At 37.7% G+C, this 25,022-nt stretch overlaps 1 protein-coding gene across 2 annotated transcripts in view; it reads left to right on the top strand.

Annotated features, from left to right (window-relative positions):
- The window catches only part of DECR1 (2,4-dienoyl-CoA reductase 1), a 57,852-nt gene that overhangs the window by 21,204 nt on the left and 11,626 nt on the right, over window positions 1-25,022 (top strand). The window lies entirely within an intron of this gene.

Below are 25,022 nucleotides of genomic sequence, written 5' to 3'. Positions count from 1 at the left end.
CCACAGTGGCTGTATCAGTTTACATTCTGAGTGCAAGAGGGTTCCCTTTTCTCCACACCCTCTCCAGCATTTATTGTTTGTAGATTTTTTTATGGTGGCCATTCTGACTGGTGTGAGGTGATACCTCACTGTAGTTTTTCTTTGCGGTACGCAGGCCTCTCACTGCTGTGGCCTCTCCCATTGCAGAGCACAGGCTCTGGACGCGCAGGCTCAGCGGCCATGGTTCACGGGCCCAGCCGCTCCGCGGCATGTGCGATCTTCCCGGACCAGGGCATGAACCTGCGTCCCCTGCATTGGCAGGTGGACTCCCAACCACTGCACCACCAGGGAAGCCCCCTCACTGTAGTTTTTTTTTTTTTTTTCGGTATGCGGGCCTCTCACTGTTGTAGCCTCTCCCGTTACGGAGCACAAGCTCCGGACGCACAGGCTCAGCGGCCATGGCTCACGGGCCTAGCCGCTCCACGGCATGTGGGATCTTCCTGGACCGGGGCACGAACCCGTGTCCCCTACATTGGCAGGCAGACTCTCAACCACCGTGCCACCAGGGAAGCCCTCTCACTGTAGTTTTGATTTGCATTTCTCTAATAATCAGTGATGTCGACCATCCTTTCATGTGCCCCTTGGCCATTTGTATGTCTTCTTTGGAGAGATGAAATTTAGGTCTTCTACCCATTTTTTTGGTTGGGTTGTTTGTTTTTTTATATTGAGCTCCATGAGCTGTTTGTATATTTTGGAGATTAATCCTTTGTCCATTGCTTCGTTTGCAAATATTTTCTCCCATTTTGAGAGTTGTCTTTTTGTCTTGTTTATGCTTTCCTTTGCTGTGCAAAAGCTTTTAAGTTTAATTAGGTCCCCTTTGTTTATTTTTGTTTTTATATTCATTCATTACTGTAGGAGGTGGGTCATAAAAGATCTTGCTGTGGTTTATGTCAAAGAGTGTTTTTCCTATGTTTTTCTCTCAGAGTTTTATAGTGTCCAGTCTTACATTTAGGTCTTTAATCCATTTTGAGTTTATTTTTGTGTATGGTGTTAGGGAGTGTTCAAATTTCATTCTTTTACATGTACCTGTGCAGTTTTCCCAGCACCACTTATTGAAGAGGCTGTCTTTTCTCCATTGTATATTCTTGCCTCCTTTGTCATAGGTTAGGTGACCATAGGTGAGTGGGTTTATCTCTGGGCTTCTTATCCTGTTCCATTGATCTATATTTCTGTTTTTGTGCCAGTACTACTCTGTCTTGATTACTATAGCTTTGTAGTAGAGTTTGAAGTCAGGGAGCCTGATTCCTCCAGCTCCGTTTTTCTTTCTCAAGATTGCTTTGGTTATTTGGGGTCTTTTGTGTTTCCATATAAATTGTAAAATTTTTTGTTCTAATTCTGTGAGGAATGCCATTGGTAATTTGATAAGGATTGCACTGAATCTGTAGATTGCTTTGGGTAGTATAGTCATTTTCACAGTATTGGTCTTCCAATCCAAGAACATGTTCTATCTCTCCATCTGTATGTGTCATCTTTGATTTCTTTCATCAGTGTTTTATAGTTTTCTGCATACAGGTCTTTTGCCTCCTTAGGTTTATTCCTAGGTATTGTATTAGTTTTGTTGTGATGATAAATGGGATTGTTTCCTTAATTTCTCTTTCTGATCTTTCACTGTTAGTGTATAGGAATGCCAAGGGATTTCTGTGAATTAATTTTGTATCCTGCAACTTTACCAAATTCATTGATTAGCTCTAGTAGTTTTCTGGTGGCTTCTGCAGGATTTTCTATGTGTAGTATCATGTCATCTGCAAACAGTGACAGTTTTACTTCTTCTTTTCCAATTTGGAGTCCTTTTATTTCTTTTTCTTCTCTGATTGCCATGGCTACGACTTCCAAAACTGTGTTGAATAAGAGTAGTGAGAGTTTACATCCTTGTCCTGTTCCTGATCTTAGAGGAAATGCTTTTAGATTTTCACCATTGAGAATGATGTTTGCTGTGGGTTTGTCATATATGGCCTTTATTATGTAGAGGTAGGTTCCCTCTCTGCCCTCTTTCTGAAGAGTTTTTTATCATAAATGTGTGTTGAATTTTGTCAAAAGCTTTTTCTGCATCTATTGAGATGATCATATGGCTTTTATTCTGTAGTTTGTTAATATGGTGTATCACATTGATTGATTTGCATATATTGAAGAATCTTTGCATTCCTGGGATAAATACCACTTGATCATGGTATATGATCTTTTTAATGTGTTGTTGGATTCTGTTTGCAAGTATTTCGTTGAGGATTTTTGTATCTATGTTCATCAGTGATATTGGTCTATAATTTTCTTTTTTTGTGATATCTTTGTCTGGTTTTAATATCAGGGTGATGGTTGCCTGGTAGAACGAACTTGGGAGTGTTCCTCGCTCTGCAATTTTTTGGAAGAGTTTGAGAAGGATGGGTGTTATCCTTTCTCTAATTGTTTGATGGAATTCGCCTGTAAAGCCATCTGGTCCTGGCCTTTTGTTTGTTGGAAGATTTTAAATTACAGTTTCAATTTCATTACTTGTGATTATTCCTTTTATATTTTCTAATTCTTCCTGGTTCAATCTTGGAAAATTGTACCTTTCCACAAACTTGACCATTCCTTCCAGGTTGTCCATTTATTGGTATATAGTTGCTTGTAGTAGTTTCTTATGATCCTTTGTATTTCTGCAGTTTCAATTGTAATTTCTCCTTTTTTATTTCTATTTTATTGATTTGAGTCCTCTCCCTTTTCTTCTTCATGAGTCTGGCTAAAGGTTTATCAATTTTGTTTATCTTCTCCAAGAATCAACTTTTAGTTTTAGTGATCTTTGGTATTGTTTTCTTCATTTCTATTTCATTTATTTCTGCTCTGATCTTTATGATTTCTTTCCTTCTACTGACTTTGGGTCTTCTTTGTTCTTCTTTCTCTAGTTGCTTTAGGTGTAAGGTTACATTGTTTTTTGATATCTTTCTTGTTCCTTGAGGTGAGATTGTATCACTATAAATTCCCCTTTTAGTACTGCTTTTGCTGCATCCCATAGGTTTTGGATCATTGTGTTTTCGTTGTCATTTTTTTCTATGTATTTTTTTTGTTTTCTTTTGATTTCTTCAGTGATCTCTTGGTTATTTAGCAATGCACTGTTTAGCCTCCATGTGTTTGTGTTTTTTCCATTTTTTTCCCTGTAATTCATTTATGATCTCATAACATTGTGGTTGGAAAAGATGCTTGATATGATTTCAGTTTCCTTAAATTTTCCAAGGCTTGATTCGTGACCCAAGATATTATCTGTCCTGGAGAATGTTTTGTGTGCACTTGAGGAGAAAGTGTATTCTTCCACTTTTGGGTGGAATGTCCTATAAATATCCATTAAATCTATCTGGTCTATAGTGTCACTTAAAGCTTTTGTTTCTATATTAATTTTCTGTCTGGATGATGTGTCCATTGGTGTAAGTGGGGTGTTAAAAGTCCCCCACTAGTATTGTGTTACATCAATTTCTGGCTGTTAGCATTTGCCTTACGTGTTGGAGTGCTCCTATGTTGGGTGCATATAATTGTTATATCTTCTTCTTGGATTGATCCCATGACCATTATGTAGTGTCCTTCCTTATCTCTTGTAACAGTCTTTATATTTTATCTGATATGAGTATTGCCATTCCAGCTTTCTTTTAATTTCCATTTGCGTGGAATATCTTTTTCTATCCCCTCACTTTCAGTCTGTATGTGTCCCTAGGTCTGAAGTGGGTCTCTTGTAGACAGCATACATATGAGTCTTGCTTTTGTATCCATTCAGCTAGTCTAATACTTTTGGTCAGAGTATTTAATCTATTTACATTTAAGGTAATTATCAATATGTATGTTCCCATTACCATTTTCTTAATTGTTTTGAGTTTGTTCTTGTTGGTCTTTTTCTTTTCTTGTGTTTCCCACCTGCAGAAGTTCCTTTAGCCTTTTTTGTAAGGTTGTTTTTGTGGTGCTGAATTCGCTTAACTTTTGCTTGTTTGTAAAGCTTTTGATTTCTCCGTGGAATCTGAATGAGATCCCTGCTGGGTAGAGTAATCTTGGTGTAGGTTTTTCTCTTTCATCAAGTATATCCTGCCACTCCCTTCTGGCTTGCAGAGTTTCTGTTGAAATATCAGCTGATAACCTTATGGGATTCTGTTGTATGTTATTTTTTGCTTTTCCCTTGCTGCTTTTAATATTTTTTTTAAATTTAATTTTGTTATTTTGATTAATATGTGTCTTGCTGTGTTTTTCCTTGGGTTTATTCTGTATGGAACTCTCTGCTCCTCCTGGACTTGGATGGCTATTTCCTTTCCCATGTTAGGGAAGTTTTCAACTCTCTTTGAATATTTTCTCAGACCCTTTCTCTTTCTCTTCCTCTTCTGGGACCCCTATAACTTGAATGTTGTGTTTAGTGTTGTCCCAGAGGTCTCTGAGACTATCCTCAATTCCTTTCATTCTTTGTTCTTTATTCTGCCTCTCGGCAGTTATTGCCACCATTTTATCTTCCAGCTCACTTATTCATTCTTCTGTCTCAGTTATTCTGCTATTGATTCCTTCTAGTGTAGTTTTCATTTTATTTATTTTGCTGTACATCACTGTTTGTTTGTTCCTTATTTCTTCCAGGTCCTTGTTAAACGTTTCTTGTATTTTCTCTATCTGTGCCTCCCTTTTATTTCCAAGATCTTGGATCATCTTTACTATCATTACTCTGAATTACTTTTTAGGTAGGTTACATATTTCCTCTTCATTTATTTGGTCTTGTAGGTTTTTACCTTGCTCCTTCGTCTGTTGCATATTTTTTTGTTGTCTTAATTTTTTGTTGGGTGGGAGCGTGTTCCTGTCTTAATGGTTGTTTGGCCTGACGCTTCCAGCACTGGAGGTTGCAGGCAGTTGGGTAGAGCCAGGTTTTGGTGCCAAGATGAGGACCTCTGGGAGACCTCACTCCAATTAATATTCACTGGGGTCTGAGGTTCTTTGTTAGTCCAGAGGTTCAGACTCAGCACTCCCTCCACAGGAGCTCAGTCCTGACCCCTGGCCCATGAACTGATTCTGCAAGTGATGTGGTGTGACAAGAAAAAAAAAAAAGGAGCAGAACAATGACAAGGAGTAAGAAAGAAAATAAAAATAAAAAACTAACAGGTATATTAGAAGAATTAAAAATATAAATGAAACAGCAACCAGAGGGTAAAACATAACCCCAGTAGCAAAAAAAAAAGAAAAGCTGGAAAAGGCCTTGGCTGTGGGGGGCGGAGCTTAACTGGGGCGGGGCTTAGCTGGGGGTGGGCTTTAGGCTGGGGAAGAGCCTGTGTTCTGGACCTATGCTGCTGGAAAAGGCCCTGGGGATTGGGGGTGGAGGTTAGGCTCAGCGGGGCTCGAGGGGCCCTTGGGGTGCCTCTAGCCTCGGAGGGTGGAGTGCCAGGCCCAGCACCCCAGCAGTTTCGATGAGGCTGGAGTGGGCAGGGAAATGCTAGCTGTGTTCCCTCCAATTCTCCTATCCCGAGAGTCCCTCCCTATTCGTGTCTACTCTTCCTCCCCCGTCTTCCACACCCACAGGACCCACATGGCTGGAGGGGGCCTCAGAGGGGAGAGATCCAGGCCCAGGACCCCAGCTGGCTCCCAGGGGCTTGAGTGGGTAGGGGAAATGCTAGCTGCATTCCCCCCGGATCCTCCAACCCCGGGGGTCCCTCCTGGCTCACCTCTACTCTTCCTCCCCCCTCCCTCCCATGTTCCCAAGACCCATGCTGGAGGGGACCCTGGAGGGCAGAAGACCAGGCCCCAGACCTCAGCAGGCTCCCCAGGGCCTGAGTGGGTAGGGGAAATGCTAGCTTCTGAACCCCTGAGGGTCTCCTCCGACCCCCGGTCCCCATTGGTTTGCTCATGGTGAGTGGGCCTCTCCAGGAGTGGGAATCCCTCCCCTTCCCCAGCCACCCGTCAGGCGTGCCGGTCCCGTCCGGCCTCCACTTCTCCCCCCTCGTTCCCCACCACGCCCTACCTGTCGCTTGGGGGTTCCTCCCATCCCTTTGGGTATTGAGGTCCCCCACCAGCATCTGGTGGGTGCCCTAGTTGTGAGGACATGTGAACTCTGTGTCCTCCTACTCTGCCATCTTAACTCCACCCTGTTTATCTCACATCTTAATCCACTCATCTGTTGATGGATATTTAGGTTGCTTCTGTATCTTGACAATTGCAGATAATACTACTTACAAATAAATGTAAGATGTTAGGGGAAAACCAGAATGAACTTTTTGGCCAACCCAGTACAATGAACATTGCAGTGCATGTATCTTTGCAAATTAGTATTTTTTGGATGTATACCCAGGAGTGAAGTTGCTGGATCATATGGTAGTTCTATTTTTATTTTTTTGAGAAACTTCTGTACTGTTTTCCACAGTGACTGCACCAATTTACATTCCCACCAACAGTGTACAAGGGTTCCCTTTTCTCCACATCCTCGTCAATGTGTGTTATTTGTGTTCTTCATGATGGCCATCCTGACAGGTGTGAGGTACTATGTTATCGTGGTTTTGATTTGAATTTTCCTGATGATTAGTGATGTTGAGCATCTTTTCACATGCCTGTTGGCTATCTGCATGTCCACTTTGGAAAAATGTCTATTCAGGTCTTCTGTCCATTTTTAAATCAGGTTCTTTGTTTTTTTGATGTTGAGTAGTATGGTCATTTTAACAATATTAATCATTCCAATCCAAGAACGTGGTATATCTTTCCATCTGTTTGTCTCATCTTCAGTTTCTTTCATTAGTGTCACAGTTTTCTGAGTACGTGTCTTTTACTTCCTTAGATAGGTTTATTCCTAGGTATTTACTCTTTCTGATGTGCTGGTAAACAGGATTGTTTCCTTAGTTTCTCTTTCTGATAGTTTGTTGTTAGTGTACAGAGATGCAACAGATTTCTGTATATTAATTTTGTATCCTGCAACTTTACCGAATTCATTGATGAGTAATTTTTTGGTGTGTTCTTAGGATTTTCTATTTATCTTTTCATCTGCAAGCAGTGAGTGTTTTGCTTCTTCCTTTCCAATTTGGATTCCTTTTCTTTTTCTTCTCTGATTGCTGTGGCTAGGACTTCCAGTATTATGCTGAATAAAAGTGGCAAGAGTGGGCATCCTTGTCTTCTTCCTGACCTTAGAGGAAATGCTTTCAGCTTTTCACCATTGAGTATGATGTTAGTTGTGGGTTTGTCATATTGGGTCTTTATTATGCTGAGGTATGTTCCCTCTATGTACACTTTCTGGAGAGGTTTTTTTTTTTTTTATCATAAATGGATGTTGAATTTTGTCAAAAGCTTTTTCTGCACCTGATTGAGATGATCATGTTTTTTATCCTTCATTTTGTTAATATGGCATATTACATTGATTTGTGATCTTGAACCATCCTTGCATCCCTGGGATAAATTGCACTTGATCATGGTGTATGATCCTTTTAATGTATTGTTGTATTTGGTTTGCTAATATTTTATTGAGGATTTTTGGATCTGTTTTCATCAGGAATATTGACCTGTAATTTTCTTATTTTTCTTTTAATTTAATTAATTAATTAATTTATCTTTGGCTGTGTTGGGTCTTCGTTGCTGTGCGCAGGCTTTCTCTAGTTGCGGTGAGCGGGGGCTCCTCTTCGTTGCAGTGCATGGGCTTCTCATTGCAGTGGCTTCTCTTTTTGCAGAGCATGGGCCCTAGCCACATGGGCTTCAGTAGTTGTGGCTTGCAGGCCTTAGAGCACAGGCTCAGTAGTTGTTGTGCATGAGCTTAGCTGCTCTGCAGCATGTGGGATCTTTCCAGACCAGGGCTCGAACCTGTGTCCCCTGCATTGGCAGGCGGGTTCTTAACCACTGCACCACCAGGGATGCCCCTGTAATTTTCTTTCTTGTTGTTGTCAGGATGATGATGGCTTCATAGAAATGAGTTAGGAAGTGTTCCCTCCTCTTCAAATTTTTGAAAGCTTTTTAGAAGAATAGGTATTAATAGATATTAAATGTTTGGTAGAATTCACCTGTGAAGACATCTGGTCCTCTGCTTTTGTTTTTTGGGGGGTTTTTGAATACTGTTTCAATCTCTGTACTAGTGATCAGTCTACTCAGATGTTCTGTTTCTTCATGATTCAGTCTTGGAAGGTTGTATGATTCTATGAATTTATCGGTTTCTTCTCAGCTGTCTGATTTGGTGGCATATAGCTGTTCATAATATGTTTTTATAATTCTTTGTATTTCTGTGTGTCTCTTGTTATTTCTCCTCTTTTGTTGCTGATTTTATTTATTAGAGCCCTCTCTTTTTCTTGTGAGTCTAGCTAAAGCTTTGTCAATTTTGTTGGTCCTTTTGAAGAAACAGCTTTTAGTTTCATTGATACGTTCTTTTGTCTTTTTAGTCTCTATTTCATTTATTTCTGCTCTAATCTTTACTGTATTCTTTACAGACTTTGGGCTTTGTTCTTTTCTTTCTAATTCCTTTAGGTGTAAGTTTATTTATTTGAGATTTTTCTTATTTCTGTGGTAGGCCTGTATTAGCATAAACTTCCGTCTTAGTATTGCTTTTGCTGCATCCCATAAATTTTGGTATGTTGTGTTTTCATTTTCATTTGTCTTCAGGTAATTTTTGATTTCTCCTTTGGTTTCTTTATTGAACCAATAGTTGTTCAGTAGTATGTTGTTCATTCTGCACATATTCATGATTTTTCCAGCTTTCTTCTTGTAGTTGATTTCTAGTTTTACACCATTGTGGTTGAAAAAGATGCTTGGTATGATTTCAAATTTCTTAAATTTTTTGAGACTTGTTTCGTGTCCCAACATATGGTCTATCCTTAAGAAAATTCCATGTGCACTTGAGAAGAATGTGTTTTCTGCTACATTTAGATGGAACGTTCTTTACAAATCTATCAAATTCATATGGTATAATCTCACATTTAAGGCCACTGTTTCCTTGTTGACTTTCTGTCTGGATGATCTATCCATCAATGTAAGTGGAGTGTTAAAGTCCCCTACTATTATTGTGTTGCTGTCAATTTCTTCCTTTAGGTCTGTTAATAATTGTTTCATATATTTTGATACTCCTGTGTTAGGTGCACATATATTAATCACTACGTCTTTTTGATAAATTGTCCTCTTAATCATTATATACTCTCCATTTTTGTCTCTTGTTACCTTCTCTATTTGATGTCTATTTTGTCTGCTATAAGTATAGCTATAGCCACTTTCTACCAGCGTTGAGTAGATGTTCTGTGTGAATCGTTCCACTTGTACATGTGTTTTTGATGTTTTTGTGGGAGGAGTAGAGCTTCAAATCCTACTCCTCTGCTATCTTTTTTTGTTTGTTTGTTCCCAAACAACATGGCGGAGCCATCTTGATCGCTCCCCTATACCCACTTCCTTTTGGCTACTATTTGCTTGGAATATTATCTTCTGTTGCTTCACTTCTAGCCTACATTTGTCTTTAGAGCTGAGATGAGTCTCCTGGAGGTAGCATATATTTGGGTCTTGTTTTTTAATTCATCTAATTCTGTGTCTTTTGATTAGTGAATTCAATCCATTTATATTTAGGGTGATTATTGTTAAATGAGGACTGCCATTTTATCTCCTGTTTTCTGCTTGTTTTGTATCTCCATTGTTTCATTTTCTTTGTGTTTCTGTGTGCTGTTTTGGTTTGGTGGTTTTCTAGACATTTTACTCAGTTTCCTCTTTTTTATGTTTTGTATCTCTGCTCTAGATTTATGTATTGTGGTTCCATGGGGTTTGTATAAAATGTCTCATAGAGAAAATTGTCCTTTTTCTGATGATAGCATCAGACCTTTATTTACCTATATGGGTTCCATCCCTTACCTCTTCACTTTTGTGTTTTTGTTGTCTCAACTTACCCCTTTTTATGTTGTTTGTTACCAAATTGAAGTAGCTATATTTTTCTGCTTTTGTTCCCTTTTAACTTTTTTAAAATTTTATTTATTTATTTTTGGCTGCGTTGGGTCTTTGTTGCTGCATGTGGGCTTTCTCTAGTTGCGGTGAGTGGGGGCTACTCTTCGTTGTGGTGTGCAGATTTCTCATTGTGGTGGCTTCTCTTGTTGTGGAGCACAAGTTCCAGGCATGCAGACTTCAGGAGTTGTGGCTCGCGGGCTTAGTTGCTCTGCGGCATGTGGGATCTTCCCGGACCAGGGTTTGAACCTGTGTCCCCTGCATTGGCAGGCGGATTCTTAACCACTGCGCCACCATGGAAGTCCCCTTTTTAACTTTTATGCAATAATAAAGTGTTTGAAAGACCTGTTCTGTAAGTTTGTTTATGTACAACATGATTAATATAATTAACATGCTATATGTATGCTATATATGAAAGTTAAGAGAGTAAATCCTAAGTGTTCTCATCACAAGGAAAAAACTTTCTTTCTTTTATTTTGTATCTGTATGAGGTGATCATTGTTCACTAAACTTATTGTGGTAATCATTTCATGATGTATGTAAGATTGTTATGTTGTACACCTTAAACTTATATAGTGCTTGCTGTATGTCAACTTGATCTCAATAAAACTGAAAGAAAAAAACGTATTCTGATAAAGAGTTGCAATTTTCCGATTACGTCTTTTCTATTTAACATCTTACTCAACGTTTTGTGTACTTTTGCCTTTTTGTTTCTAGTAGAAGTGATGCTTTCAACATTTTTTGTAAGGCAGGTCTAGTGTTGATGAACCCCGTCAGCTTTTGTTTGTCTGAGAAAGTCTTTATTTCTCCTTCATATCTTAATGATGACTTTTCAGGATAGAATATTCTTTGGTGACATTTTTCTTTAACATCTTTATTGGAGTATAATTGCTTTACAATGGTGTGTTAGTTTCTGCTTTATAACAAAGTGAATAAACTATACATATACATGTATCCCCATATCTCCTCCCTCTTGTGTCTCCCTCCCACCCTCCCTATCCCACCCTCTAGGTGGTCACAAAGCACCGAGCTGATCTCCCTATGCTATGCAGCTGCTTCCCACTAGCTATCTATTTTACATTTGGTTGTGTATATATGTCCATGCCACTCTCTCACTACGTCCCGGCTTACCCTTCCCCCTCGCTGGGTCCTCAAGTCCATTGTATACCTCTACATCATTATTCCTGTTGTGCCCTTAGGTTCTTCAAAACCTTTTTTTTTTTTGGTTCCATATATATGTGTTAGCATATGGTATTTCTTTTTCTCTTTCTAACTTACTTCACTCTGTATGACAGACCCTAGGTCCATCCACCTCAGAACAAATAACTAAATTTGGTTTCTTTTTATGGCTTAGTAATAATATTCCATTGTATATATGTGCCATATCTTCTTTATCTATTCATCTGTCGATGGACAGTTAGGTTGCTTCCATGTCCTGGCTATAGTAAATAGAGCTGCAATGAACATTACAGTACATGACTCTTTTTGAATTTTGGTTTTCTCATGGTATATACACAGTAGTGGGATTGCTGGGTCGTATGGCAGTTCTATTTTTAGTTTTATAAGGAACCTCCATACTGTTCTCCATAGTGGCTGTATTAATTTACATTCCCACCAACAGTGCAAGAGGATTCCCTTTTCTCCACACCCTCTCCAACATTTATTGTTTGTAGATTTTTTGATTATAGCCACGCTGACTGGTGTGAGGTGATACCTCATTGTAGTTTTGATTTGCATTTCTCTAATGATTAGTGATGTTGAGCATCCTTTCATGTGTTTGTTGGCAATTTTTATGTCTTCTTTGAGGAAATGTCTATTTAGGTCTTCTGCCCATTTTTGGATTGGTTTGTTTGTTTATTTGAAATTGAGCTGCATGGGCTGCTTGTATATTTTGGAGATTAATCCTTTGTCAGTTGCTTCGTTTGCAAATATTTTCTCCCATTCTGAGGGTTGTCTTTTCATCTTGTTTATGGTTTTCATTGCTGTGCAAAAGCTTTTAAGTTTCATTAGGTCCCATTTGTTTGTTTTTATTGCAATTTCTCTAGGAGGTGGATCAAAAAGGATCTTGCTGTGATTTATGTCATAGCGTGTTCTGCCTATGTTTTCCTCTAAGAGTTTGATAGTGTCTGGCCTTACATTTAGGTCGTTAATCTATTTTGAGTTTATTTTTGTGTATGGTGTTTGGGAGTGTTCTAATTTCATTCTTTTACATGTAGCTGTCCAGTTTTCTGAGCATCACTTATTGAAGAGGCTCTCTTTTTTCCATTGTATAGTCTTGCCTCCTTTATCAAAAATAAGGTGACCATATGTGTGTGGGTGTATCTCTGGGCTTTCTATCGTGTTCCATTTATCTATATTTCTGTTTTTGTGCCAGTAACATACTGTCTTGATTACTGTAGCTTTGTAGTATAGTCTGAAGTCCAGGAGCCTGATTCCTCCAGCTCTGTTTTTCTTTCTCAAGATTGTTTTGGCTATTTGGGGTCTTTTGTGTTTCCATGCAAATTGTGAAATTTTTTGTTCTAGTTCTGTGAAAAATGCCATTGGTAGTTGGATAGGGATTGCATTGAATCTGTAGGTTGCTTTGGGTAGTAGAGTCATTTTCACAATGTTGATTCTTCCAATCCAAGAACATGGTATATCTCTCCATCTATTTGTAACATCTTTAATTTCTTTCATCAATGTCTTATAGTTTTCTGCATACAGGTCTTTTGTCTCCTTAGGTGGGTTTATTCCTAGGCATTTTATTCTTTTTGTTGCAGTGGTAAATGGGGATGTTTCCTTAATTTCTCTTTCAGATTTTTCATCATTAGTGTATAGGAATGCCAGAGATTTCTGTGCATTAATTTTGTATCCTGCTACTTTACCAAATTCATTGATTAGCTCTAGTAGATTTTTGGTAGCATCTTTAGGATTCTCTATGTATAGTATCATGTCATCTGCAAACAGTGACAGCTTTACTTCTTTTCTGATTTCGATTCCCTTTATTTCTTTTCCTTCTCTGATTGCTGTGGCTAATACTTCCAAAACTATGTAATAATAGTGGTGAGAGTGGACAACCTTGTCTTGTTCCTGATCTTAGTGGAAATGGTTTCAGTTTTTCATCACTGAGAATGATGTTGGCTGTGAGTTTGTCATATATGGCCTTTATTATGTTGAGTTAAGTTCCCTCTGTGTCTACTTTATGGAGGGTTTTTATCATAAATGGGTGTTGAATTCTGTTGAAACCTTTTTCTGCATCTACTGAGATGATCATAGGGTTTTTCTCCTTCAGTTTGTTAATATGGTGTATCACATTGATTGATTTACGTTTATGGAAGAATCCTTAAATTCCTGGAATAAACCCCACTTGATCATGGTGTATGATCCTTTTAATGTGTTGTTGGATTCTGTTTGCTAGTATTTTGTTGAGGATTTTTGCATCTATGTTCATCAGCGATATTGGCCTGTAGTTTCCTTTCCTTGTGACATCTTTTGTCTGGTTTTGGTATCAGGGTGATGGTGGCCTCGTGGAATGAGTTTGAGAGTGTTCCTCCCTCTGCTATATTTTGGAAGAGTTTGAGAAGGATTGGTGTTAGCTCTTCTCTAAATGTTTGATAGAATTTGCCTGTGAAGCCATCTGGTCCTGGGCTTTTGTTTGTTGGAAGATTTTTAATCACAGTCTCAATTTCAGTGCTTATGATTGGTCTGTTTATATTTTCTATTTTTTCCTGGTTCAGTCTTGGAAGGTTGTGCATTTCTAAGAATTTGTCCATTTGTTCCAGGTTGTCCATTTTATTGGCATATACTTGCTTGTACTAATGTCTCATGATCCTTTGTATTTCTTTCTTTCTTTTTTTTTTTTTTTGCGGTATGTGGGCCTCTCACTGTTGTGGCCTCTCCCGTTGCGGAGCACAGGCTACGGACGCGCAGGCTCAACAGCCATGGCTCACGGGCCCAGCCGCTTTGCGGCATGTGGGATCTTCCCGGATCGGGGCACGAACCCGTGTCCCCTGCATTGGCAGGCGGACTCTCAACCACTGCGCCACCAGGGAAGCCCGATCCTTTGTATTTCTGAGGTGTCAGTTGTTACCTCTCCTTTTTCATTTCTATTTCTATTGATTTGAGTCTTTTTTTTCTTGATGAGTCTGGCTAATGGTTTATCAATTTTGTTTATCTTCTCAAAGAACCATCTTTTAGTTTTATTGATCTTTGCTATTGTTTCCTTCGTTTCTTTTTCATTTATTTCTGATCTGATCTGTATGATTTATTTCCTTCTAATTTGGGTTTTTTTGTTTTTCTTTCTCTAATTGCTTTAGGTGCAAGGTTAGGTTGTTTATTTTAGATTGCTCTTGATTCTTGAGGTAGGATTGTACTGCTATAAAGTTCCCTCTTAGAACTGCTTTTGCTACATCCCATAGGTTTTGGGTCACGTTTTCATTGTCATTTGTTTCTAGGTATTTTTTGATTTCCCCTTTGATTTCTTCAGTGATGTCTTGGTTATTAAGTAGTGTATTGTTTTGCCTCCATGTGTTTGTATTTTTTACAGTTTATTTCCCTTAATTGATATATAGACTTACTGCGTTGTGGTCGGAAAAGATACCTGATACAATTTCAATTTTCTTTAATTTATCAAGGCTTGATTTGTGACCCAAGATATTGTCAATCCTGGAGAATGTTCCATAAGCACTTGAGAAGAGTGTGTATTCTGTTGTTTTTGGATGGAATGTCCTATAATAAATCAATTAAGTCCTATAAGTGTCAATTAAGTCCATCTTGTTTAATGTATCATTTAAAGCTTGTGTCTCCTTATTTTCATTTTGGCTGATCTGTCCATTGGTGAAAGTGGGGTGTTAAAGTCCCCTGCTATGTTTCTGTTTTTGTCGATTTCCCCTTTTATGGCTGTTAGCATTTGCATTATGCATCATATGTTGGGTGCATAAATATTTACAATTGTTATATCTTCTCTTGGATTGATCTCTTGATCATTATGTAATGTCCTTCTTTGTCTTTTGTAATAGTCTTTATTTTAATGTCTGTTTTGTCTGATATGAGAATTGCTCCTCAGCTTTCTTTTGATTTCCATTTGCATGGAATATCTTTTTCCATCCCCTCACTTTCAGTCTGTATGTGTCCCTAGGTCTGAAGTGGGTCTCCTGTAGACAACATATATGCAGGTCTTGTTTTTGTATCCATTCAGCCAGTCTATGTCTTTTGGTTGGAGCATTTAATCCATTTATATTTAAGGTAGTTATCAATATGTATGTTCCTATTAACATTTGATGAATTGTTTTGGGTTTGTTATTGTAGGTCTTTTCCTTCTCTTGTGTTTCCTGCCTAGAGAACTTCCTTTAACATTTGTTATAAAGCTGGTTTGGTGGTGCTGAATTCTCTTAGCTTTTCCTTATCTGTAAAAGTTTTAATTTCTCATTCCGAATCTAAATGAGAACCTTGCTGGGTAGAGTAATCTTGGTTGCAGGTTTTTCTCTTTCATCACTTTAAATATGTCCTGCCAGTCCCTCTGTCTTGCAGAGTTTCTGCTGAAAGATCAGCTGTTAACCTTATGGGGATTCCCTTGTATGTTATTTGTTGTTTTTCCCTGGCTGCTTTTAATATTTTTCTTTTTATTTAATTTTTGATAGTTTGATTAATATGTGTCTTGGCGTGTTTCTCCTTAGATTTATCCTGTATGGGACTCTCTGTGCTTCCTGGACTTGTTTATTTCCTTTCCTATTTTAGGGAAGTTTTCATCTATAATCTCTTCAAATATTTTCTCAGTCCCTTTCTTTTTCTCTTCTTCATCTGGGACCCCTATAATTCAAATGTTCATAGGTTTTTTGTTTTCCCAGAAATCTCTATGACTGTCCTCAATTCTTTTCATTCTTTTTTCTTTATTCTGCTCTGCAGGAGTTATTTCCACTATTTTATCTTCCAGGTCACTTATCCGTTCTTCTACCTCAGTTATGCTGCTATTGATTCTTCTAGAGAATTTTTATTTTAATTTATTGTGTTGTTCATCCTTGTTTATTTGCTCTTTAGTTCTTCTAGGTCCTTGTTAAACGTTTCTTGTATTTTCTCCATTCTATTTCCAAGATTTTAGATCATCTTTACTATCATTATTCTGAATTTGTTTTCAGGTAGACTGCCTATTTCCTCTTTATTTGTTAGGTCTGGTGGGTTTTTACCTTACTCCTTCATCTGCTGTGTGTTTCTCTGTCTTCTCATTTTGTTTAACTTACTGTGCTTGGGGTCTCCTTTTCTCAGGCTGCAGGTTCATAGTTCCCGTTGTTTTTGGTGTCTGCCCCCAGTGGGTGAGGTTGGTTCAGTGGATTATGTAGGCTTCCTGGTGGAGGGGACACTGGTGCCTGTGTTCTGGTGGATGAAGCTGGATCTTGTCCTTCTGATGGGCAGGACCATGTCTGGTGGTGTGTTTTGGGGTGTCTGTGACCTTATTAGGATTTTAGGCAGCCTCTCTGCTAATGGGTGGGGTTGTGTTCCTCTCTTGCTAGTTTTCTGGCATAGGGAGTCCAGCACTGGAGCTTGCTGGTTGTTGAGTGGAGCTGGGTCTTAGTGTTGAGATGGAGATCTCTGGGAGAGCTTTTGCCTTTTGATATTACATGGAGCCGGGAGGTGTCTGTTGGACCAATGTCCTGAACTTGGCTCTCCTACCTCAGAGGCACAGGCCAGACACCCACTCGGAGCACCAACACTGTGTCAGCCACATGGCTCAGAAGAAATGGGAGAAAAAAAGAAAGAAAGAAAAAAAAACAGGTACATGGGGGAGTTTTTGCCTTTTGGGAAGTCTGAGGTCTTCTGCCAGCATTCAGTAGGTGTTTTGTAGGAGTTGTTCCACATGTTGATGTATTTCTGATGTATTTGTGGGGAGGAAGGGGATCTCCACTTCTTACTCCTCCGCCATCTTGAAGGTCTCCCAGATTTGTTTTCTTAAGGCCTTACTTACTACTCTGTCAGTCCTCAGCTCTACTTTGCCAATAGATGATATGTTGTTTACAGCCCTGTCTTTTGAAATTGATATTATATTTAAGCTAAATTCAGCCAATGCCTCTTGTGCCACTGTGAAAGACATATTAGATAAGTGTTCAACATAGTATGATACTCTTCATACTTGGTTGTTTTTCAGAATCTTAAATTACTTAACATTTGAGTAAGAATATTGACCACATATCCACTATTCTTTTTCTAAAAAATATATATTTGTTTGGATTCTATTTAAAGAGAACAGTTTTTCTTAAATTTTACTTTTTTTGTCTGTGTGAGTGTATTAATTGACAAAATATGTGACAGCCTACCCAGATACTTTACTTGATTTTGGACTATCTTTGATCATTGAGTCACATAGATTACTTTATACCAGGAAGCTAGAATTTCTTCCACATAAGACCACATATGAGAAATCTGTAGTGATTACTGCAACTTGCATAATTATTAAATACAGATATAAGATGCAGTAGATGTTAGAATACTGAACAGTATTATTTATAAGTAAATGCTCTAATTTTAACTAAATTTTCTTCCATCTTGTCTCCCTTACTCCTTCTCCTTTCCTCCCTCTCCCCTCCTTCCTTACTTCCTTTCCTCACTTTTTTAAAACACCTAACATTTATCAAGTGCTTATTCTATATCAGCTTTTGTTCTAAGTGTTAAATATTTATGAACTCATTTAACACTTGTAATGACTCTGGAAGGTAAGTGCTGTTTATAGTTATGGGTAGAAACTGAGGTGCAGAGTTAGTCTTTTTTAATATATTGCTAGATGTTTTTAATTCTCACTTTTACAGATGAGAAAATGTGGTTTATTAAATAACTAAGAAGTGTTAATTATCACTGTTAAAACTGATGATTGACAAATTTTTTTTTTATTGTCAGAAGTAGTCCAGGGCTTCCCTGGGGGCGCAGTGGTTGAGAATCCGCCTGCCAATGCAGGAGACACGGGTTCGATCCCTGGTCCAGGAAGATCCCACATGCCGCGGAGCAACTAAGCCCGTGTGCCACAATTACTGAGCCTGTGCTCTAGAGCCATGGGGCCACAACTACTGAGCCCGCATGACACAACTACTGAAGCCCACATGCCTAGAGCCCGTACTCTGCAACAAGAGAAGCCACCACAATGAGAAGCCCACTCACTGCAACGAAGACCCAACACAGCCAAAAATAAATAAATAAAATAAATAAATTCATTAAAAAAGAACCCAAAGAAGTGGTCCAGTAGGAAAAAAGGAGCAGTAGTTTAATTGAAGTCATTGTCACCTAGTTTATACCTGATACTTAGATGGTGAGTCTTGATATTTTGACCACTACTCAGCTTTCTCATCTGTAAAAAAGATTGGATAATCAACTACTACTCCAATATTTAGTAAGCAAACAAGGTATTAGATACAAAAGTTTTGTGAAAAACATAAATTGCTTCAAAAATATTCATGTGCTTCTTCATGTATGTGAATGAACATATGGTAGCTTAGATAATTTAAAGAATTAGGTAGAATTAATTTTCAGATATTCAGGGAATCTAAGATTGTGGAATAGTCAGAAGCAGCCCAAGGAAGCTTGAATCATATGGACTGTGTCAGGGAAAGGCAAGGAGTGAACAGTTATTGTCTCGTCAGATTAATCATGAACAATGAAGGGGAAATAGAAAGTAGTTAAGAAGTGTCTGTAAAGGAAATCATGGATAGGATCAGTGTCATTGGAAGTATGCCTGAGATGATCTTACCAGCAGCCTGAGAATATCTTACCAGCAGCCTTGTGCTAGAGGAAGAGAAGAGTAAATGCAAATAATGCACCAACCGAAGAAACTAAAAAAGGAAAGATCCTTTTAATCAATAGTTATGAAGAATCAGTTGAAGGCTTTGAACTAAGTAAAATACTTTATGCCATTCTTGCAATTGAGTTAAAACAAATTATCAGAAAACACAAAGTTTTTAACCATCTTGCTGTTCTAGACACATAATGTGTGAACTGTAAACACAGAAATAAATTTTAAAGCATTCTTATTTTCAATCCATTGATATTGAACTCAGCCAGTTACTTTTCCCTCATCATTCATCATTCAGTGAACCTCAGCCTGTCCAATCTCACATCCTTCTGTAATCACCCTTTGTTTGACTGCTCTTTTACATAGACTCTGACAGAATCATTTTCCCTTAAGCCGTATAGAATTGTCATGCCCAGCTTTAGTTCCACATCTTAATGAATCATGTCCTATTCAAAAGCTCTAATACACACTTTAGCATTTAAAAACATGCTGCACATTGTTCTTGTTCCATGTTGCAAGTCTCCTTTTCTCATCCATCAAAATTGGAAATGCTATTACCCATCAGTATACAATACTTCTGCCCCACCTGAAAACCCTTTCCACCCTTACTCCATTCTTCTCCCCACCAGTTCTTAACTCATCACTAAGCACAAAGGTGATGCTTTGTTTATGGAATGAAACATTTTCGAGACTCACAAAAAAAGGTGAATTGAGGGCATGTTTAACACTACTTTCAATTATGTCCTTCAGCTTTACTATTAGGGGAAAAGAAGATGATGAGCCATTTGACAAAATCAACTGATAAGGAGGCAAATGCACCTTGTTTCAGAAGAAGGAAGAGTAGAGCAGGCATAGGATGAGGCTTTTCTTATTTGTCAGTGTGAGTGCACGTTGTATGCTGTTTAGATTTTAAAGTATAGAAGGACCATATGGGTACATTTCTGTGTATTGCGACTAGGCCTTCCTTAGAACAGTGGGTGCATTTTAAGAATGTTTAAAAACACTTTCTTAGTAATGAGTTGGCATTTATTAAGGCAGTGTTAATATCCTTTTAAAATCACTTTTTGCCAGAGTTACTAATTTGATACAACATTTCTACCTCGTTTATTAAATTTTCTTATAGCAACTGTGTACCTTACTTTGATGTTTTGTGAAGATAATGTAAAGGTAAGGTGATTTGGAAATTTTGGAAAGGAATCTTTTTTTTTTCTTTTTAACTATATAACTGAAAATTTCTTCGAGAGGAAATTTTATGAGTGTAGGCTCTGGATCAAACTGCCTGGTTCTAGTTCTGATGATACCACTTATTAGTAGTGTGAACTTGGGAAAACTACCTCTCTGTGCCTCAGTCTCTTTTGTAAATAGGAGGATAAAGATAGAACCTTCCTCCTAGGATTGCTGTGATGATTAAGTGAGCTAGTGCCTGTAAAGTGTTAAGAATAGTGCCTGGCTCAGACTACTGCTCAGTAAGTATTAGCTATTAAAGAAAATGTTAGATTCCTCCAAGATAAGTGTACTTTTACCACCTGTTTTACAAGGGGACCATAAAGTATCTGAATGTGAGGCTATGTTCCTACGTCCCATAGTTAAAATAGACTAGAAAAACCGGAGATCTGATACGACTTATTGTAATTAAACTTTTAAGTTTCAACCTACATGAAGGATGTATTTATGTTAAATGTTCAAATGAGATGTCTTCACTTAGTAGATAATATTCTTTTAAAAAGAGTTATGCTGTTTGTTTTTAAGTTATATGATCATCCTGTGAGTAACTTTTAGAGTGTTGATGACTTTTAGATTTAAATTCAATTGAGTCTCTTATCAAAAAGTGGCTAAGAGTTAAGTGTCCTCTGTGCCTTCATCAAAAAGAGAAGTGAAGAGTTTTCTCTTCATGTTATGATTGTCAGGAAGATTAATTGCTGGCAATAACAGTAGGAGAGTTAAACCTGCAAGCAATAGCTCACCTGTGTGCTTAGAAAGTACAAGGAGTTCAGGCTTACTTACGTGTAGTATGTAATGCCTGGAGAGGCAAAGATGAGGCTAAGGGGTGTGGACTTTACCCTCTGGAATTGGGTAAAGATAAACTGAAGGATCTTAACAAGAGATATATTCAGAGTGGAGACTGAAGCATGATTAATGACTGAGGGGAGGGCCCAATGAGGAGAAGTGTTGAGAAAGAAAGAAGAGAGAACCAATGAAGGAATGTTGTAGTCTCAGGAGATGTGAATCAGAAACATAGGTGGAGGAGCTTACTCTGGATACTGAAAGAGTTGATAAATGATGTTGAGGGCCCTGGTGAAATTGTAGATGCATCTTTCCAATGGCATTTACCTACAGCTTGGAACAGTTTTAAAACTCCCTCCTTATAAGAGTGGAGAAGGCCGTTCTGGTATTGAGAACTGCAGGGTGGATGTTTGAGACAATGTGTGGCTAGGAATTGAGTGCCTGATTTCATGTAATAGTCTAGGCTGTAAATAGAAAAGTTAGACTAGGAGGGAACTATAAGCCTAAAGAATATGGGAGATAAAGCACCCAGAATTTATAATGAGGTCTCAAAGAGCACATGTAGTATGAGGATGTGAAAGATCTGGAAGGACAGAATACAGAGAGTAACACATTGCATTTAGTATTTTGGAATGAGGACAAAGTTCAGGTTGTGGCTAAATTGGGGTAGCACCGAAGGTCATGGAACTGTAAGATTTATGATATTGTCCACCTGAATGTTGAAATCTTCCAGATTGTTGAGAGAAGTTGGCTTTGAGATGTGGTTACAGATATTTTTGTAGGTTTAAGTCCAGGAGTCAAATTTTAATTAAAATGGCAGAGTAGGTTGGGAAGTCAAAGTTAACATCAATTGAAGTTACAAACGGTGGTTAAAGAGCTGGATATTATCATTTTCAAATGGGACTTTTTGTATGAGGGTAAAAGAGTAATAGGTAGAATCGATAGCAATGATTAATTAGTGAGTAATCTGTAGAATGTAATGACATTTGCTGGAAACTCTCTATTTTCCTACTTTACAGTGATAAATCTGGGGCCCAGAACAGGGAAGTGATTTGCCCAAGGTCACACAGTTATAGGGCTAGTAAATAGTAGAATTAATGTTTGAGTCAGGTGTCTTTAAACTGCAGTATTCCATCTCTACTGGACATTGGAACTAAAATTTTTTATTTTAATTTTCAAAATTTGTATTTAAACCAGATTTTAGAGCTTTTGAGTCTTTTTTTGAAACTGGCACGTAATCTTACACGTTTTATCCTTTTTAATAGTGTGATTTTTAGTGTTTCTTTGTTACTATTTTTTTCCATTTTGAGACAGTTAAGTATGGGCAAGCATAATATTTATTTTATTTATTGCTCCCTTCCTCTGTTTTCTTAACTTCACTAACATAGGTTCTATTTTTGTTGTCAGCACTGGGATGTTAGAAACTTGCCATTTACAAGCCTCTTCCATAGGTAATTCTAATTTAAATGATTAGCCTTCCTATGAAAAGAAAAAAATATATCTGTGACTGACCCTGGGAATCTGGGAATTCTTTACTTTGAGCTATTAGCACCACTGTTCATTTTTTGAAATCCAGCTGTTAATTGTTTATGCAGCATTCATCCTATTGGAACAGTGCAATTTCAAATGTTTGCCTCTTTTTTACACTCAGGGGTAATTAAAAGCAGCAGTATCTCATTCTAAGCAGTGGGCTACCCACATCTTAAATAAAATCTAGAGAGAAAGAGAAGAGGATGATAACTTTCATTTCCAGTATCTCAATTACATAATAATGACTTAACTCCTCCTTTCCCACACCTCAAGAAAAATTGCTGTTAAATCTGAATGGGAAGATAGAGCACATTCTATTGGAACATTGGCATTACATAAGTAATTGTCACTTTTAAAAGTAGTTTTTATAATTTTGTTGTAAGATGATGCAGTTAGCATCTGTTGTCAGTGTACTGTAATGGTGTACACTAAAGTTCTACATCCTCTTCTTTCACAGGGTGAATTTGGAAACAAAGTAATTTTCAGAGATCTGAGAGACTGAGCTTGATATATTAGAAAAAGTTACCATAATGCCTAACATAACTATTCTTATTTCTCATGTCCTTAAAATGGTACTCCTGTCCCCTCTTCCACTCCCAATGTTTTCCGGGTTGTGCTAAGTTTTGTTTCTACTCTGGAGTGTGTGGAGGGAAAGAGAAACAAAATATGTCAAGGAGAAAAAAAACTTATCTGAATATTCTTTAAATTATTTTCCTTGTAGTCCTTCAAACTTGTAGTCTTAAATTTCTTAAAGTATCTACTGTTTCATATATATATATATATATATATATATATATATATATAGTTTGATTCATTTACTAATATTAACTTACAGTATTTTCAGTGTTGTGGCTAAGTAGGAAGTAGAAAATCACTGATTTTTCAGGAGCTAAAGATTATTATTTTAAACTTTCATACAGTCAATTTACTGAGAACCCACTATGTCCCAGGCAATGTTGATTACTGGCTGTATTTTCCTGTGCTGTACAATATATCCTTGTTGCTTATTTTATACATAGTAGTTTGTGTCTCTTAGTCCGATACCCCTATCTCACCCCTTTCCCCTTTCCTCTCCTCAGTGGTAACCACTAGTTTGTTCTCTATATCTGTGAGTCTGTTTCTGTTTTGTTATATACATTCATTTATTTTATTTTTTAGATTCCACGTATAAGTGATAACACAGCATATGTTTTTCTTTGACTTATTTCCTTAAGCATAATACTCTTTAGGTCCATGCACGTGTTGCAGCTGTCAACATTTCATTCTTTTTTTATGGCTGAGTAATATTCCATTGTGTATATATATACCACATTTTCTTTATCCATTCATCTGTTGATGGGCGCTTAGATTGCTTCCATATCTTGGCAATTGTAAGTAATGCTGCTATGAACATTGTGGTGCATGTATCTTTTTGAATATATTCTTTTTCTTCAGACACATACCCAGCAATGGAATTGCTGGATCATATGGTCATTCTATTTTTAGTTTTTTGAGGACTCTCCATACTGTTTTCCGTAGTGGCTGCCTCAATTTACAATCCCATCAACAGTGTACTAGGGTTCCCTTTTCTGCACATCCTCACCAACGTTTGTTATTTGTAAACGTTTTGGTGATAGCCATTCTGACATGTGTGAGGTGATATCTCATTGTGGTTTTGATGTACATGTCTCTGATGATTAGCATTGTTGAGCATTTTTTCGTGTGTCTGCTGGCCATCTGTATATCTTCTTTGGAAATATGTCTTTGCCCATTTTTTAATTGGGCTGTTTTTTTTTTTGATATTGAGTTGTATGAGCTGTTTACATATTTTGGATATTAACCCCTTATTGGCCATCTTATTTGCCAGTATTTTCTCCCATTCAGTAGGTTTTTACATTTCATCCATGGTTTTCTTCATTGTACGAAAGCTTTTAAGTTTAATTAGTTCTCATTTGTTAATTTTTGCTTTTATTCTTTTGTCTTAGGAGACACATCCAAAAAAATATTGCTGTGGTTTATGTCAAAGTGTGTTCTGCCTATATTCTCTCCTAGGAATTTTATGTTTTTAGGTCTTTTTAGATCTTTAATTCATTTTGAGTTTATTTTTGTATATGGTGTAAGGAAACGTTCTAATCTTATTCTTTTACATGTAGCTGTCCAGTGTACAATATCATTTGAAAGGTCTTCATCTGCTGATTCTATCTTCTGTGTCATTTATGAGAGTCTTTCTATTATTTGATTTTTCTCCTGGTTGTTTCTGTGTCTTTTTATGTGTAGTAATTTTTGGTTGCATGCTATGAATTTTATGTTGTTGTTGTTGTTGTTGTTGTTGTGTGTGTGTGTGTGTGTGTGTGTGTGTGTGGTGTCCACATATGTGTATGCATTTTAATTTCCCTTTGAATTAAAAACTTGTGGACCAGCTTGATCAGTTCAGTGTTCATTTTTAAGCTTTATTTGGGTGAGTCTAGAGTAGACTTTACTTTTGGGCTAATTTAACCCTCCTATTAATGCACAGCCCTTCTGAACTTTTCCACTGAAAGCGCTGGATATTCAACAAAGCTGCTTAGACTCACTTATCTCCCAGCCCTCTGTGTACTCTGGGAATTGTTCAGCTTATGGTTCCCAGGCAGTTGTTCTTTGCCTGGCCTTATGGAATCTTACCCTAAACATGTACAGCTTGATATTTGGCCAGAGACTCAAGGATACACTATGCAGATTTATGGGGCTCTATCTTTACATACTTTTCTCTTCGGGGGAACTCTCCTCACAAATTGCAACTTCCTCAGTCTCTCTAAAATCTGATCTGTCTCCTCAACTCAGTGATAATGCCTTATTTGGCTATTTTCCTACTCCTTATGCC

The sequence above is a fragment of the Monodon monoceros genome, unplaced genomic scaffold (assembly GCF_005190385.1).
Source record: "Monodon monoceros isolate NGI ecotype Baffin Bay Population unplaced genomic scaffold, NGI_Narwhal_1 Super_Scaffold_14, whole genome shotgun sequence".
Lineage (NCBI taxonomy): Eukaryota > Metazoa > Chordata > Mammalia > Artiodactyla > Monodontidae > Monodon > Monodon monoceros.
The sequence above is the reverse complement of the archived record's forward strand: the minus strand, read 5'-3'. Positions and strand labels throughout refer to the sequence as shown.